At 37.8% G+C, this 17,926-nt stretch overlaps 1 protein-coding gene across 1 annotated transcript in view; it reads right to left on the reverse strand.

The window, feature by feature from the left end:
• The window catches only part of RSPO4 (R-spondin 4), a 922,830-nt gene that overhangs the window by 589,506 nt on the left and 315,398 nt on the right, over positions 1–17,926 (reverse strand). The window lies entirely within an intron of this gene.

Raw genomic sequence — 17,926 nt, forward strand, 5'->3', positions numbered from 1 at the left:
AGGCCAGCCGCCATTATTCCTCTGCACAAAGGTGAAGCGTCCACCGGTCTATGCAATTATAGACCTATCAGCTTAACGAGCCTGATTTTCAAGGCCATGGAATGCATGAACCACATTAACAAGGACAGTGGCAACCTCCCAATGCTTGATCCCACACAGTTTGGTTTTGTCAAGGGGAGATCATGCCTGTTAAATTTGGTAGACTTCTTTGAGTCAATCACCAAAGCCATGGACAAGGGGAAGATGGTGCATGACATCTACCTTGACCTGGCCAAGGCCTTCGATACTATTTCCCACTCAGGCATAATAGATAAACTATCCAAGCTTAGCATAAACTTTATGTGACCAGATGGGTAGCTAACTGGCTCATTGATAGAACTCACTCAGTCAAAATAAGGGAAGCTACCTCAAGTAGTAGACCCGTAACAAGCAGTCTTGGGGCCCTTGCTGTTTGGGATATACTTCGCCGAGTTGCAAGCCAAAACCAGAGGTCTATGGCTGACCAAGTTTGCAGATGACTGCAAGCTGGGCACTGTCATCAGCTCCCCTACTGATGTAGACATACTACAAGAGGGTCTCACCCAGACAAATGACTGGTGCCAGAAACACAGCCTCAAACTAAACATCAAAAATTGCATCATCATCCCCTTTGGGGAAAGTGACATCTCCACAAATTTTCATATTAATAACAATGTCCTAAGCATACAAGCAGCTGCGAGGGACCTGGGCACCCAAGTTGAGAGCAATCTAACCTTTGACCTCCACATTACATTGTATGGAGAGCTTGGCTCACCAAATTAGTAAGGGTATTTCTTCCAGGAACAAGGAAGTCATAACTTCCCTGTACTCCTCCCTTTTCAGACCCATAGTTGAGTATAACACCCCTTTCAACATGTACCTCGAGAAGCACATGCAGGAGCTAGGGAGACCACAGAGGTTCCTGACCAGGAGAATCCAGGGCTTTAAAAATCTGTTCTACATGGATAGGCTAAAAGCCCTGTCACCCTACTCTGTCTCATACAGACTCCTTAGAGGTGATCTATATCTGGCATACAGAGCAATCTCTGACCCCACTTTGATGAAACTGCTGCATATCCACAAGCCAATCTCCACTCACTTAACCCACATGCAAAACCTCAGCTTGGTCTGTGATATCAATAGGGCTTGCTGGCAGGACAGATTTTTCTCCTAGAGACTCCACCATCTGTGGAATAGGCTCCCTCTCCAAGTCAAGCAGAGTACTTCATTATCCCTTTTTAAGAGGAACCTGGATGACTGGATGGGAAATAGAAAATACACCCCTGGGATTCCATCTGTGTCCCTGCTAGACAGGAGCATTGAGTGCTGACTTGTGGGAACATGGGCTAATTTATTGGCTAGGCTTATAAGGGCCTCAGGGCCAGTAGCCTAGTAATTTGCTATGATCCTATAAAAAGAATAACAGTTATCTGTGATCCAACTTTGACTTGTAAAGTGTGAATGTTGTTCTAATTATTCATAGGTTCATAGGTTCATAGGTTCATAGGTTCATACTAGGCTATCTGCCCTAGGGCATTTATAAGCCTAGCCAGAGTATGTTTGGCTTTCGCCACCCATTTTAAATTAATTTTGCTATGCCCTTTTTCGAGGTTAGTATACTGTGCCTCTGTCTAACAGTGACATAGAAGTGATACCCAGGGTAAACCTACGATATCCCATCCACTCATCAAGATTCCTCTTGAAGAGAGTCAATGAGGGACTCTGCCTAACCTGGACTAGGATTTTATTTCAGAGTGAAGGGAGCCTCTGGGTTATGAATCTGTCCCTCCAGCATGTCCTATTTATTTCAGTGCTGAGGTTCAAGTCTCTGGAGCGTGTAGCTCGATGGGATTTGGATTTTTTGAGGTGCAGCATGTCCCTTAACTCCGGGTTGGACATGGCTTTATACGTCAGGCACAGATCGCCTCTGAGCAGGTGGTATGCCACTGAGTAGAGCTGGAGTTTCTTTAACCGGGCAGCATATGGCATCTGTTTGAGCCCTTTGATCCTCTTGGTGAGGTACTTTTGGGGTCTTTCCAGTTGCTGCAGGTGTTTGGTAAGGTACATCCCAAAAGGGGCATTGTACTCGATTATGGGCCTGATGAGGGATGAGTAAAGAGGCACGATGACCTCCCCTAATCTAGATGTGAATCCCTTCATGATTAGGTGGGCTATATAAAATGTTTTTCTAATCACTTTGGCCACGTGGTTGTCAAATGAGAGATTGCTATCAACTTGGGTCCCCAGGTCCCTAATTACTTCTTCTGTACTTAATGGATTACCACCTATGTATTCGATAACATTCCAGTAATAACTTTTATATATGTAAGAAACTATATTTTTATACTTTGTTTATAGCACAGTATAACTTTCCGGGGTCCTGTTGCATGCCACGAACGCTATCAGTAGCAAGCATTCAAAGCTATTTATTAACTGGCAGCGGTTTAGAAGGCAATTCATTGTCTTTTGGTTATTATCTAACTTGTATTCATTGACGTCTTAACATACGATCCAAAATATTATTATTATTTACTTTTAGACAAGAAGAAGTAACCTGGACAGTTCTTAGAATTGTCAGACCTCCCTCAACATGAGAAAGGTGCTCATGACTCTACATTGTTTCAAGCTAGTTTTCATGATAAGGGCTTGAAGATGAAAAATCCATCAGTTGTAATTCACAGAAAAATGCTCATAAGTGAAACCAAGCCACGTCCACACCAGACATCAATCCCTCAAACCCCTCCAAACCATCAAAAAACAACAAAAAAACTCAAAGTATCCTAACCACCAAAAACCATTGCACTCAAAGAAATAACATCTAATGATTCACCAAGCACTATTTGTATAAGATGTTTAATATAAAGCACACTGTCATTTTAAAGGAGACTTAGCATATAAGCTTGCATTAAAAAAATGATAGTTATGTGTGATCCATGTTTAACTTGTAAAAGTGGGAGTGTTACTCTAATTATTTGATAGCATTCCAATAGTAACTTTTATATATGCAAAAATCTATATTTTTCATACTTTGTTTATAATGTATCATGTCTTTCTTGGGTGCCATTGAATGTTATTGCCCTTATACTAACAGTAGCAGACTACTGAGTCATTTTAAGAACACAGAATGTAACAACACACCTCTTTAGTGTAATTTGTTACATCTTGTATTATATTTAATAATATATTAATCAACTATGCCAATATATCAGAAAGTGTGCCACCTAAATTTCATCATAATAATGATTAACTTTTAATAATAAGAAGAGTTTAACCTTTTAAACTCTAAGTGAAAATAAGTGGCTTAAATTTCATATACAGCTAAAAGAATCAAACTGTTAACAGTTTAAAAAGGAACTAGTAACCATTTTAAGTAAGGAAAGAAAGATAAAAATGGTTTACCTTGTAAAAAGAAATGTGCAGCACCTGTTCATAAGTATTCAAGCACTTCTTTAAATTAGTAAGAACTTCTTGTATTTATTGATTTATTTATTTGCATTTGTTTACCAGGAAAGTCCACTGGGCTGAAGTGAGCCCATTTTCAATGGAGGACTGGGGAGAAAAGATCCAACATAAAGATGTATATACAATTAAAATCACAATAAGAAAATGTACAGAGATGTGAAATTTGCAGCCATAACTAAGAAAGTCAATGATTCAATTTCACTGGAAAACAAGCAGGTGTTAGGTCACATTTGAATGTAGGTGGAGACTCAGTTTAATATTACTTACAGTTAAGTATAATTAATGCAGTTAAATTTACCCATAAGGTGTGTGAGTTACATGTACTACGAAAGAGTTGTAGACTATATATATATATATATATAAATGTGCTGCAGAGTTTATAATCACAAAGAGGAAGGAGAGTGAGCGTAAGTACAGTGTTAGTGACAGAGTTTAAGAGTTAATGTCATTAAGGTGGTTATAGATGATAATATATATTAATGGGTAGCAACGTTTGTATAAAAGGAGATATAGATTTGAGTTTGGGGAATCAGGTTTTGGGAGGTTGAGAGATGGAGTATGAGCAGTGCCATAACTTGGAGAGATGCTGGCATAGGGACTGTTTGAAAGAGGAGGCATTACTAGTGGTCCTGATAGATGATGGTAGTGTGTGACAGAAGATGGTAGTGCATTCCACTCTTTGGCAATAGACAAAGAGTAAAACATTTGCCCAGCTGGAAGTTTCAGTTTTCGTACTTGCAAGAGAAATTGGTGTTTAGATCTGAGTGGTCTGTTTGGTTGATAAAGAGTTAGCACAGGAGTAAGGGCTCGGCGGTCTAATGATTTATAGATAATTCTGTGTGCCGTAGTTAGTTACAAATATGTAAGTTAATGTGGGAGTTCAAGCCAATTCAGTGTCTGCAGGGAGGAGCAGTGATGGGAGGAGTATTTTGCATTAGTTGCAAACTTGGCAGCTTTACACTGATTTTCATTTGTCCTTCAGTTTTTTACTGTGATTGTCTTTTATTAACCAACCTTCTCTTGTTGCATTTCTGTTTAAACAAGTTGATTGATTTCAGTCCATTTCTTCTGTTTTTTTTTCTGGGATTTTATTTTAATGTATAAAGTCCCTTGCATCTTCCAAGGTGTTCAAAATCTTCTTTCCTTCTGGAAGGTGAATCCTTGCTGGAAACAAGATCAGCAATGCAGGACAGTCATTGTCCAATCTTATAGTATTCCCTTTAATTTTAACTGGATAATTAGTCCATGCAGCTTTTAAGACTAAATCCTTATCTTGGCTTGAGAAAAATCTTATGAACACTGACCCTTGGTGAAGGTCTTTTTTTTTTTTTTTTAAGATGAGGTAGAAAGTGATGTATATGCTCTTTTGATGCCAAAGGAAAAACTTCAGGCAGATTCAAAGTTTTAGGCAGCCAGGTATTAAGGAATTGAATAAAACTGTCTCCCGCTTCTTTTTCAGGAATCCTGTAAATCGTGATGTTATTCCTTCTAGATCTGTTCTCTAAGTCTTCTATTTCTATCCTGCAATAAGTAATTTTGTTTCAGAAGAAATTCAGTGTCGTTCTTATTTTCAAGGGATCTTCCATCAAAATCAGACATTGCCTCTTCTATACTCGATATTTGTAATGATTGTTAAGAGATTCACTCAGCACTTCAACTTGTTTTTCACATTCCTCTTTGAAATTGTCCATTTTGCTTTCTAATTTATATATCTTTACAGATAACTCACTGATGTTACTTAGTACAGCCTGTATGACTTGTTTCATAGTACTGTCCTGTACACTAGGCTTAGAGTGGCTCATTCTGAGGCAAATAGTTCTTTCTAGTTTTCTTGACAGGATAAAAGCAATTAAAAGAGTTTCAAACTTGTTATTTTTTGTAGTAAATCTTTCAGCAGATGTTCAGCTATAAATCCTTCCAAGTTGTGAAACGTTCTATTTGAGTTTTTTTCATAAAAATCTGATCTTTGATGATAACACCAATACTGTAGATTGACTATAAATATAACACTGGAACAGATTACAATTGTTATTAGAGTGCATAGACCACCAAAGTAAAGCACTGATATCCAAGAGGAATTTATACAGTTCATAGGGTCATAGGTTCACAGGTTCATAAGAGGTTACTAGGCTAATAACCCTAGAGTCCTTACAAGCCTAGCCATATTTATCTCGAGTTGCACCAATTGTCAGTGGTTAGGTGAGTGAAATTCACAGAGCTGAGTGTCTATGGTAGTAAATACCAACTTCATCTGTCCAGGAGGGACATGCACACCACCCCAGGAGTGAATTTGTAGTCACCCATCTATTGATCTAGGTTGCATTTGAAGAGGGTCAGGGAGGGGCTCTGTTTCATGTGAACTGGAAGCTTGTTCCAGAGAAGGTGCAGTCTCTGGGAGATGTATCTGTCTCTCCAGCATGACCTGTTCATGTCAGAGGCAGGTTAAGATCCTTGGAGCCAGTGACCCTCCTGCAGTTTGATTTACGAATGTGTAGCATTTCTACCTGGGCCAGGTCAGAGACTACCCTGTAAGCCAGGCAAAGGTCACTCATTAGCAACCTGTAGGAGATAGAATACAGTGACAGGGCTTTCAATCTTTCTACTTAAGACTTGTTTTTTGTACCTAAAATTTCTTGGTGAGAAACCTCTGTAGTCTCACCAGTTGTTGCAGGTGTCTGGTGAAGTACATGCAAAAGGGTGCATTGTACTCAATTATTGGTCTGATGAGGGCAGAGTATAATGGAATTATAATATCCCTAGATCTAGATGTAATGCCTTTACTTATAAGTTGTGCCACATAGAAGGATTTCCTCACTACTGTGGATACATGGTGATCAAAGTTCAGATTGCTGTCAACCTGAGTACCCAGATCATGTACCACTGGGTCTACACTTATGGGGGGTGCTGTCTATAAGTCTATAATATAATTAGCAGGGATATCAGCTTTCCCAAAGGGAATGATAATGCTTTTATTTATTTATTTATTTTTTTGCATTTAACTTTAATCCATGGCTTTGGCAGCAATCATTTGTCTGCATTAACCATGTGTGCAGTATAGTAACATCATTGGAGGGCTTAGTGATTGCTCTCAATTTGCAATCATCAGTGAACTTGGTCAGTCACAGGCCGCCATCCAAGTTTGCCTGGACTTCTGAGAAATAAATTCTGAACAGCAAGGGGCCGACCACAGAACTCTGTGGCAAGCCACTGGTGATTGGTCTTTTGCCAGAGTTCACCTCTTTGACAGTATGAGTCCTGTTGGTGAGCCAGTTGGCTAACCATCTGGTAATGTAGGGGTTAATTCCCAATTGGGAGATTTTCTCTATAATAGCTGAGTGGGGGATTGTGTCAAATGCCTTGGCTATGTTAAGATAGGTGGTCTTTCCCTCGTCCAGAGCCTTGGTGGTCCTGAGTTTGGAGATTACATATGTACCTGTTAATAAGGTCCATAATGATTCTCTCATTGGTCTTGCAGATGAGGCTAGTCAAGCTTAAGGGCCTATAAGTCCCAGGGTCGGTTGACGGCCCCCCTTTGTGTAGAGGGATTACTGTTGCTGTCCCCCATTCTGCCAAAATATAGTCAGTTTTCAGGTGAAGTCAAAGAATGCCTTGTGATTATCCTTAGCTAGGGAGGTTATTTTTGCTTCATAATTAGCTTTGAAGGACTTTACAAGATCTCTAATTTGCTTGTTTAAGCTAGAGATGTCTTCTTCTGCTGAGCCAGTTCCCTCTTATTCTTAGACATTAGTTTTTTTTTCTCTTGTTGTATAGCCTGTTTATATTAGAGGTCCAACAGGGTGGCTTGTTTTTTTTTACAAGACCTGGTTCTTATCCAGTCAGGTACAGCTGATTCTATACAACTGCTTAAGTGGTTATATGCAAGCAATATTGCCCAACAGGGTGTGTGTTAATGTGTAATTAACACCCACCAAGGGGTGTTATAAGGACTGATGCCACAAGCAGGGGACCTCTACACACCTGGAAGGGCATTATTTACACATTAACACACACCTTGGAGGGCACTAATGTGTCTCTGTAAAATTGTTGTGTTTTACATATTTATATATATATATATATTTTTTTTTTTACCATATTTTTAGTATATTTTTGATGTAAAACAGTTTCTCCACCTAATATTTCAAATTTGCTGTAGTACATGTTGATGGTATTGGAGGAAGCATTTTACATCTAACATATAACATTTGAAAAATAACAAGGTAGTTACTTTATTTTTTGGTCCCTTACTCCTAAATCATTTGGTTGGCAGTCATCAGAGATTGAAATTACTAAATAATAGCATACATTTGAGTTTCTGACTTTTATTTCCTTCAGAAAATTCACTCTAACATAAATCTTTAAGCAACTTTGTAATTTTATAAGAGCAATAATAAAAATCTGTTTCAATGCATGCTAATGAGATCCCTGTTATTCTAGCAACTTTCTAAGTTTATAAGAGCAATATTTAAAATCTGTCCCTATTTTTAGCACTTTGTTTCTTCAATATTTGTGGATCTGTCCAGATTTCTTGTGCTTAGAGGTATGGTTGAGAGGTAAGCAAAGCTCTTATGTGATGCTACCAGGGATCGCTCAATCGCTCTCAATCTTCACTTTCTCTCTCTCTGTGTCACAAACACCACACACAAACACCACACACACACACACACACACACACACACACACACACACACACACACACACACTCTCTCTCTCTCTCTCTCTCTCTCTCTCCTGCTTTCATGCATGCATTCACTCACATACCTCACACACTCAGACAGCAACACAAACACACATACCCACACACACACACACACACACACACACTTTTTCTGATTCATTTTCAATCTCTCTCTTACCATACATGCATACATTCTCTCACACACACACACACACACACACACACACACACACACACACACACACACACACACACACACACACACACACACACACACACACACACACACACACACACACACACACACACACACTCTCTCTCACTCTCTCTCTCTCTCTCTCTCTCTCTCCTGCTTTCATGCATACATTCACTCACACACCTCACACACTCAGACAGCAGCACAAACACACATACACACACAAACTTTTTTCTGATTCATTTATTTTCAATCTCTCTCTTACCTTCATACATGCATACATTCTCTCACACATACATACACACACACACACACACACACACACACACACACACACACACACACACACACACACACACACACACACGCACACACTTTTTATTTTACACTTGCTAAACAGCAGAAGTGCTGCTTAACGAGTGTAAAATAGTAGCTCAAATGATATCTCTCACATACACACTCACACAGACATAAACAGATACACACACATTTTTTTATTTTACTTTACTTTTTTTACATTTTACACTCGCTAAACAGCAGAAGCACTGCTTAGCGAGCATAAAATAATGGCGGACATTATATTTTTTCTAACCGATCTCCACAGTGGGTTGATATGCTGCCGTGAAGCAGCAGACTTGTTTTTCAGTGGGCATTAGTTGTACATTAATACCCTGCTGCAGAACGCTCGCTCTACATTCAGGGTAGTGATGTACAGTAAGCCCCTTCTCTAAAGGACTTTAGTGTAAACCTCAGCATAGAAGACCATATTATCTGTGCTTCAGGAGGCTTTGAAACTTCTTATACCATCACATAGTAGGAGGTAATTTGTCTTAGAAAAACTCTTAAGCATTTATGAGCTTGATGGGGTATCTGGTCTTATAATTACATCAAACAAAACTGATTTGTGGTCCGATCTTACCAGGAAGAGCATCACATGGGGGGGTGTAATGCTTGCCCATGTTAGTCAGTACTATGTCCAGAACATCTGAGCCTCTTGTGGGGTATGCTGGCTAGCTGTTCTAGAGCATTTGCATTGATAAAGTCCAAGAACCTCTGATCCAGCATGTTTGCAGTCGTGTATGTTTCCCAGTTGATGGTAGGATAATTAAAATCACCCACGAGTGTTCAATCTACTAACTCTACTCAACTGGCTTTTTACAATGCCCCTAAAGTAGTTAGTATATTGAACACAAATGAACACACATTTTCTAACCAAATGACAGAAATGATGAGAGGGTTTACTGATAGAGGTTATGATGAAATTGATTTAAGTAGAATTGCAGATGAGGTTAGAGATGAAAGATAGGATAGTTTGACTCCTTATTTTGGTAGTAAAACCCATCCCCCACTCTGGAATTATATTCCCTGGTGGCATCACACCATCCCCCACTCTGGAATTATAGATAAGCTCACTAAACTAGGTATAAATCCCTATGTCACAAGATGGGTTGCCAACTGGCTCACGGACAGAACCCACACTGTGAAGGTAGCGGATTTCAAATCCGACATCAGACCAGTGACAGTTGGAGTACCACAGGGTTCAGTTCTGGGTCCTCTCCTGTTTGGTATCTACTTCTCTGAAGTGCAGGCCAACACAGAATGTCTTTGGCTAACAAAGTTTGCAGATGACTGCAAACTAGGAGCCATAATCGAAACTCCTAACGATGTGGACAAACTACAAAAGGGCCTCACTGAGACAGATACCTGGTGTCAAAGCCATGGCCTGAAGCTCAATGCCAAAAAGTGTATTGTCATCCCCTTTGGTAAAAACTCTGTACCCATGAACTACCACATAGCTGGTAGTCTACTTAATGTCGAAAATGTGATAAGAGACCTTGAGACACAAGTGGACAGTAGTCTCTCCTTTGATAATCACATCGCCACAGTGGTCAGGAAATCCTTCTACGTGGCTCATCTCATCACAAAAGGATTCTCATCCAGAAAAAGAGGTCATTGTTCCCCTCTACTCATCACTCATTAGACCCATTATAGAGTACAATGCCCCTTTTGGTATGTACCTCACAAGACATCTACAACAACTGGAAAGACCACAGAAATACCTCACAAAGAGGATTACTGGCCTCAAACAGATGCCCTATGCAGACCGTCTCAAAAAACTACAGCTTTACTCCATCGCATATCGCCTACTCAGGGGCGATCTCTGCCTAACATACAAAGCTATGTCAAACCCAGAGCTGTTGGACATGCTCCACTTAAAGAAATCCCAATCCCTCCGAGCTACATGCTCTAGGGACCTTAACCTTGTCACCAGAATAAACAGAACATGCTGAAGGGATAGATTCCTGTCCCAGAGACTTCCCATACTCTGGAACAGACTACCTATCTATGTCAAACAGAGCTCCTCATTAGCACTCTTCAAGAAAAATCTTGATGATTGGATGGGAAATGGGAAATTCACCCCAGGGATCACTTCTGTGGCTCTGCTCGACAGGGGCACAGGAAAATAATTTTCTTGGGTGGCGAAAGATAGGGTACATTTTTTGGCTAGGCTTGTATGGACCCTAGGGCTGACAGCCTAGTACCTACCTATGAACCTATGAACCTATAAGGAATGGAAATGGGAGAAATGCCAATAGATTAAGATATATAATGAACTTTAATACTAAATATAAGGAAGTGGAAACAGTAATACGTATAAATTGAAATATTCTGCTATCTATGCCAGAACTGAAACAGGTTATTACAGAAATTCCTTATTTTGCTTATAAAAATGAGAGGAATTTAAAGTAAAGCTTATGTTACAAAGATTTACATACTGGAAGGGTTATGAATGAATCACACAGACAAGGAACTTATCCTTGCCCAAATTGTAGTTGTGCTGACATTATCACTGAAACTAAGTTTGTACATCCACTCACAAAATGTACCTATAAATTTGAATGCTATGCCAATTGTAACACAGCACAGATTGTATATTTAGCTATGTGCCAAAAATGTCTCTGCTTCTATATAGGAAAAAGTACCAGAAGACTAAGAGATTGTATAATTGAGCCCAGATCTGACATTAAAAGGAATGTACCCACTAATGCATTGACTAAGCATATAACTGAGAAAGGTAATGACCATAATTTCAAATTTAGGGTGATTAAGGTAGTAAATAAGAGCATAAGAGGGGGTGATGTTAATAATATGCTTGAGGACATATAATATGCTTGGATTACAAGGCTACAAGCAGACATATACCCTGGTATTAATAATGTGATAATCATTAAACCAGTTTTATGTAGAAAACAACAAAAGTTACAGTAATTGCATTAGTTGATGTGTTTACATTGAAAAATCATATGTTAATTAATTTTAGATTTATGTTTTTCTTAGTTAATTATATGGTATGCTTTTACTGGATGGGCTGTGTCACATGTTTTTTATTGCTACTATTTATTTGAATGGAGAATTGAGTATGTTATGTACTAGCACTGAAGAAGGGGAAACCCAAAAGCTTTGCTGTTGCTGAAATAAAGTGGAGAAATTGATAAAGCCTTTCTGTTATCCCTTTTTTTTTACTAGAATTACAAGTACACACACACTATTTCCAGATGCATCTCTCTGCATCTAGTGTAATTTCCCTCAAGAGCACAAAGAGACCACAGTCAGTCCGGGGCTGGTTCCTCTACCTTTCTCCAGATCCCCAAGTAAGACTCCCCACTGGCACAGTTATAGAGTTGAGATTTCAGCTAAGTGACCAAGCCAAGACCCCCAGCACCTTCCCTGTACAACCAGTGCTTTGTGTCCCTGCCCAAGTAGCTGACACACACACACAGTTTGGGGTTTGATTTACACACACACACACACACACACACACACACACACACACACACACACACACACACACACACACACACACAAACACCTGGGAAAGGCTGGCACAGGTTTACTAGCTATGCCCCCCTTCTGCCCAGACTATAATGTAGCTATTACTGCCACAAGTCTCTCCTTATCAGATATTTTAAGGCCCTTAACATAGGGGGGTCCAATCTTACTGTATAATGTTAATATTAATACCAATGGCCAAAGGCTATTCGGAGTGGCCCACACAGTGTCATCAAATAAATATGCAAGTACTCTCAAAAGTTAAATATCTCTACACAGATCAGCCACAATGAAAAATTTAAATATATTTAATAACAAATAATAAAAGAACAAGACAGTACTAAATATATATATATATATATATATATATATGTGTATATATATATATATATATATATATATATATATATATATATAATATATATATATCTATATATATATTCACAGTGAAATCAGCGTTCAAAACCACAGGGAATATTTAAAACAACATTGCAGGGCAGTCTCAAATAAATAAAGAAAACTATCTAAACTAAGCATCTCTATATTCCTGACTGAATCTAAAAGAATTATATTATATATAATCTAAGAACCTACTGATAGAGCAAGGCAGATGTGATGAATGGATCTTCTAGTTGTTTTAAGGTCCAAGACAGATTGCAGAATGCTCTGTCTTACTAAGAGATTTCTCAAATTAATATCTCAGATATTACTGCTAGGATAACTTGCAGAACAACATCATTTCTTGTCATCTGACTTCTAGTTTCCAGTCAAAACAACCATTGATGAAGCTGGCAGTATTTAGCATCTTCCTGTAAAAATGTACAGACAAGTGCATCTCCTCAGATCTCTGGCAAATGCAGAAAGTCATAAAACAATAGCATTGTTTCATGCTTTCAAGACTAGTAATTAATTCACCCTAAAGACAATACAGAAAGTTTCCTAGTACAGACATTGTGTCCCTTGTTGCATTGAAAACTGAAAGATACTATCTTGTATGGCCTAGCCATAAAGAAATCTAATTTCAGTTATTTTTCTGACATTAACCTCCTGTATTCCAGTTTCCACGGTTAAAATATTTGCATTTAAACAGTTACAATAGTGCATGTACATTTCTGTTCTCTCCCAGTAGGGCACATTGTGGATCCATTTTAAACACAAGTATTTTGCAAATACCTTTTCAACACATGTCTGTACAAGCAGTTTGATATACACATGACATACAGTTCTAATACATTTATAACATAAGCATCTTATATAAATCATTTCAACATTCATCAATGACATATAATTATTTACAAAATTCTAACTAGCTGGGCTGGCAGTATCTCCTTTCATCACAAACACATTAGGTTTTGTGATGTTATGCCTTATTGTTTGTGGTAACATTTCACTCTGAACATTCATCAATGACATATAATTATTTACAAAATTCTAACTAGCTGGGCTGGCAGTATCTCCTTTCATCACAAACACATTAGGTTTTGTGATGTTATGCCTTATGGGCTTATTTGTTGAGACACTGATGTGTATGTTATTATATGTTGTGTTTGTTTTTTGCATTGTTTTGTGTGTAAGTGGTTTCAGTTTGGAAGGCCTCCAACTGTTTAGCAAGTTACTAGTGAGTACCTCCACATATGTGGATTTATGTCTCATGTCCTTATTTAGTGTGGGAAGTGTGTGCATGCTGACAACTTGATTTGTATTCGCTTTGTCCTTATGTGAGAGCTTTACCTCGAGTTTCATAGTATAACAATATTTCTCACATAAAATATTTGTTTCAGGAGTAAGTGGTCATCAATGTACATGAGGCAATTACCTCAGGATGCCCATGTCAGGCAGGCTATCCAGAGAGATGATGGGAAACTGTCCATCCATGATAGCAGGCTCTTACTGTATGTTTTATTTGGGAAGGTAATGGTTTAATTTGACAGGGCCATGATGACAGCACTGAGACTACAAGAGGGCCCTATTCTTTGTGTAGGCTAAGGTCCATCAATAAGGCAATGCTGCTCACTATGCAACTGAGTTGCTCCTACAGCAAAAGCTTTGCAGGGTTTCACTGACAACTGTATAGAGAAAACTGAGCCCCTAGCTATTTGCGTCTACACAACGGCACTGCTAACTTCTGCTGTGCAAAGAGCAGCACCATGCAAACATGATGCTTAAATACGATGGAGAGAAACAAGTTTTAAGGTGAGTACCTATGAGGAAAGTGCACAATAAGCCTTCCACCAGCAATCCCCAACTCAGACAAGTTAGATCAGCACACTTTGCACACTTTTGCCACAAGAGTGCAGAACACCTTCTTATTGTAGAATAGTTGGTTTGGAACCAAAGTGTAACAAGGCCACACAAACTACCTACAACAGCCTTACAACTAACCTGATACAATATAATACAGTGCAATTAACTACTTAAAGAAGCAGCAGTCAATACAGTTTTATTTGAAACTGATAAAGTCCAGTCACAGTATATAAGAGAAGTGCAAAAAGATACTTAGAGACCTTTTGTGTGCTTCCCAAATCAGATAGACCAGGTAAACACCTACTGCCACTAGATGAATAATCCCAGTTGTCCTAATGTAAAAGCACAGTAAAGGAGTGTCCAGAGTGAAATGTTACCACAAACAAACTTAAAAAATATAAAATGCTTCCACAAACAAACTTAAAGATACGGATACAAAAGTGTACTTTAACAGCTTATAAAAGTGTGATTATTCAATAAATGTCTTTGCTTTGTATAAATAATCCAAAAGCATAGAGAATTTATAGAGGCACTAAAAACAAGATAAGCTGATTAATAAGCTCTCCAGCCAATAAAACTACATGCAGAAATATCAGTTGTTTTCCCAGTCCAAATAGACCAGGCTACCTTCCAGTGCACTAGATGGAGAATCCACAGACTTTTTGATGCAAAAACAAGTGCTTGCTACAGTGTAAAAATACACTACTTTATCCAACAGATAGTTAGATAATGAATTCAGAGCAAGTAAATCAGTAGAACAAACAATGAGAGGAAAATGCACTTTTTTAAATAAGCACAAGGAAAGGCAAGTAAATAATTCAAGATATAAACTGCAGTGTAGAAAGGGAGGAGCTTATACAGCTCAAATTACAGTGAGGGCGGGCAGCTTAAAATCACCAGGTTTAGAGAGTAGATCAAGAAAGGGGAGGGCAGTTTGAAAAAGTAGTAGGGAATCACCAGCAGTGCTTTAATTTATGCAGGCTTGAAATATTTTCAGAAAAAGACAAAGGCCCAGAAATTCACTGTTTATTTAATTATCACTCCAAAAATTTAACCAATGAAAAAAGCATGTGAATATGCAGCCTAGCTAATTTAAGTGTCTATCTCACACATAGAACAAAAACACCAGACCAAGCAGATTTCTTAAAACAGAAATCAAAATGTAGCAGGTAAAACAGAAAGCAGCTTTAGCACTCACAGACATTTTGCGCATGAAGCAATACACCTTGTATAAAAGAGTTGTACTGGCTTCAGAGAGTCTTTTTGTTGTTAATTGCAGTCAACATATAATATATAGGTGTGTGTGTGTGTGTGTGTGTGTGTGTGTGTGTGTGTGTGTGTGTGTGTGTGTGTGTGTGTGTGTGTGTGTAGATATAGATATAGATATAGATATAAATTTAGATACAGATATAGATATAGAAGTAGATACAGATATCGATATATAGATATAGATTAGGTATAGATATAGCTTTAAATATAGGTATGATATATAGATATCTATATAGATAGCTAGATTTAAATATATGTTAGCAGTTGTTTTGGTTGATTGCTTGTTACATTACTGAGTTGTAGGTTATAACACTGTCATAACCCATCACAATTACAGTTGGTTTGTTGTTGCTGACAAATTCAGCCAGCGCTGATTGATTTTTTTTTTTCCAAAATACACTTGTTTATTTCATAATTATTTGTTTTATTTATCCTCAGTTTGAATGTAAAGCTGTTAATGTTGTTTGAGCAGTCTGTATGTTGTATAAGTACTACTGTTATATCTTGTAGAGGATTTCTCCTCAGGTCTCCAATGAAAAGAGGTTTGTTTGCCCAGTCAGACTTTCCCAGTAAACAAATGGAATAAATAAAGAAATAAAGAAAGAATAAACAGGAATATGTTGAATATAGATTATAAAATCGGTCTGATGAATTCCCTTTACTCATGGCTGTATAACTATTATACAGTATACATAAGTTAGGGGGGTGTGGGAGTGAAGCCCTCATGTAAAGCATGTATTACATGTATGTAAGTATGTGGTGGAAATGTGTTTTTAAAGACATGGTGTGAATGAACGTTTAATGTATGTGTGTGTGTGTGTGTGTGTGTGTGTGTGTGTGTGTGTGTGTGTGTGTGTGTGTGTGTGTGTGTGTGTGTGTACACAAATAGTAGGCCTTGTGTACTGAGAGTATGAATTTTGTGTTACCTTGTTGGGATTGGAGAATGGATTTCTAGCTTTTGTTATTTCTGGAACTCTTACTAATACATGTTAACCTTAAGTGTAACCCTGGCCTTTATCCTAACTGTGCACCTTACCTTAGAAAAGCCCTTTACTTAACATTATCGCTATTCAGAAAAATTTGATTTGAATGGTTTGGTAAGGTTAGATTTATGCATGAAAAAAAAATCAGTTTCCTTTTTCAATCTGTTGGTTTTCAGGAAGTTCGATTATCGGTGAAATGAATGCTTGGCATGTTGTGGTCAGTCTTTTGCATGTCAATCATTTAATATACAGAACATTCATGATATAATCCTCTATGCATATACATGTATATATGCACACACACACACACACACACACACACACACACACACACACACACACACACACACACACACACACACACACACACACACACACACACACACACGTACATATATATAAACAGACACAAAGACATATATGCATGCAGATATACACATGCACGCATATATATTATACATATATATATATATATATATATATATATATATATATATATATATATATATATATTATATGTACACATATGCTTGTGTACAGATAAGAGTAAAAGCAGTATTTATTCCCTAGGAAAAGACTAAAGCTAACATTCTAGATCTAGTTTACTTAAAAAGTATGTAAAAGCTAATAACAGTATGGTTGAATAGCATGCCTTGTATTTCACAGAGCTATAATTCAGCATATAAATCAGCAAAGTTTACATATCTAAATCCTTGCACAATGTGTTATTCTTTATGACACCATAATGTGAACTGTAAACCAACAGCTTTAATTCATTCACGCCTAGTAGCTGTGGAATGTCACACCTCTAGCAGTCTGCTTACATCCTTAAATACTTCTGCATTTAACAAACCTATTTAAAAAGCGTAAGCCAGCAAAATGCTTTGAACAATAATTGCTTTTAGAAAGTGCACAGAACAGTTTTGTTCACTGAAAACTCTTCTTTATGATTATTATATTAAATTCAAAATTTTTACTTAAATAGTGTAATTCACAATACTGAAAAAAATATTAACATTTTTCAAAAAAAAAAATCACAAATACATTTTCATTTTTTGGAAATATATCACTCTAGACACTTAGTAGCTGCAATACTTTTGTTCCTTCAAAGCCTGAGTGTTCTTATGGTAGCAGTCAATTTTTCTGCATGCTTTTTTTATGAGATTTAGCGCAACATGAAACATACGGGATTCAGAAAGAACCCACAGACGAGTTAAGGGCTGTGTTAAAAACACCCTGCTTTAGTGA

The sequence above is a fragment of the Protopterus annectens genome, chromosome 12.part0 (genome assembly GCF_019279795.1).
Source record: "Protopterus annectens isolate FY-2018-M chromosome 12.part0, PAN1.0, whole genome shotgun sequence".
NCBI lineage: Eukaryota > Metazoa > Chordata > Ceratodontiformes > Protopteridae > Protopterus > Protopterus annectens.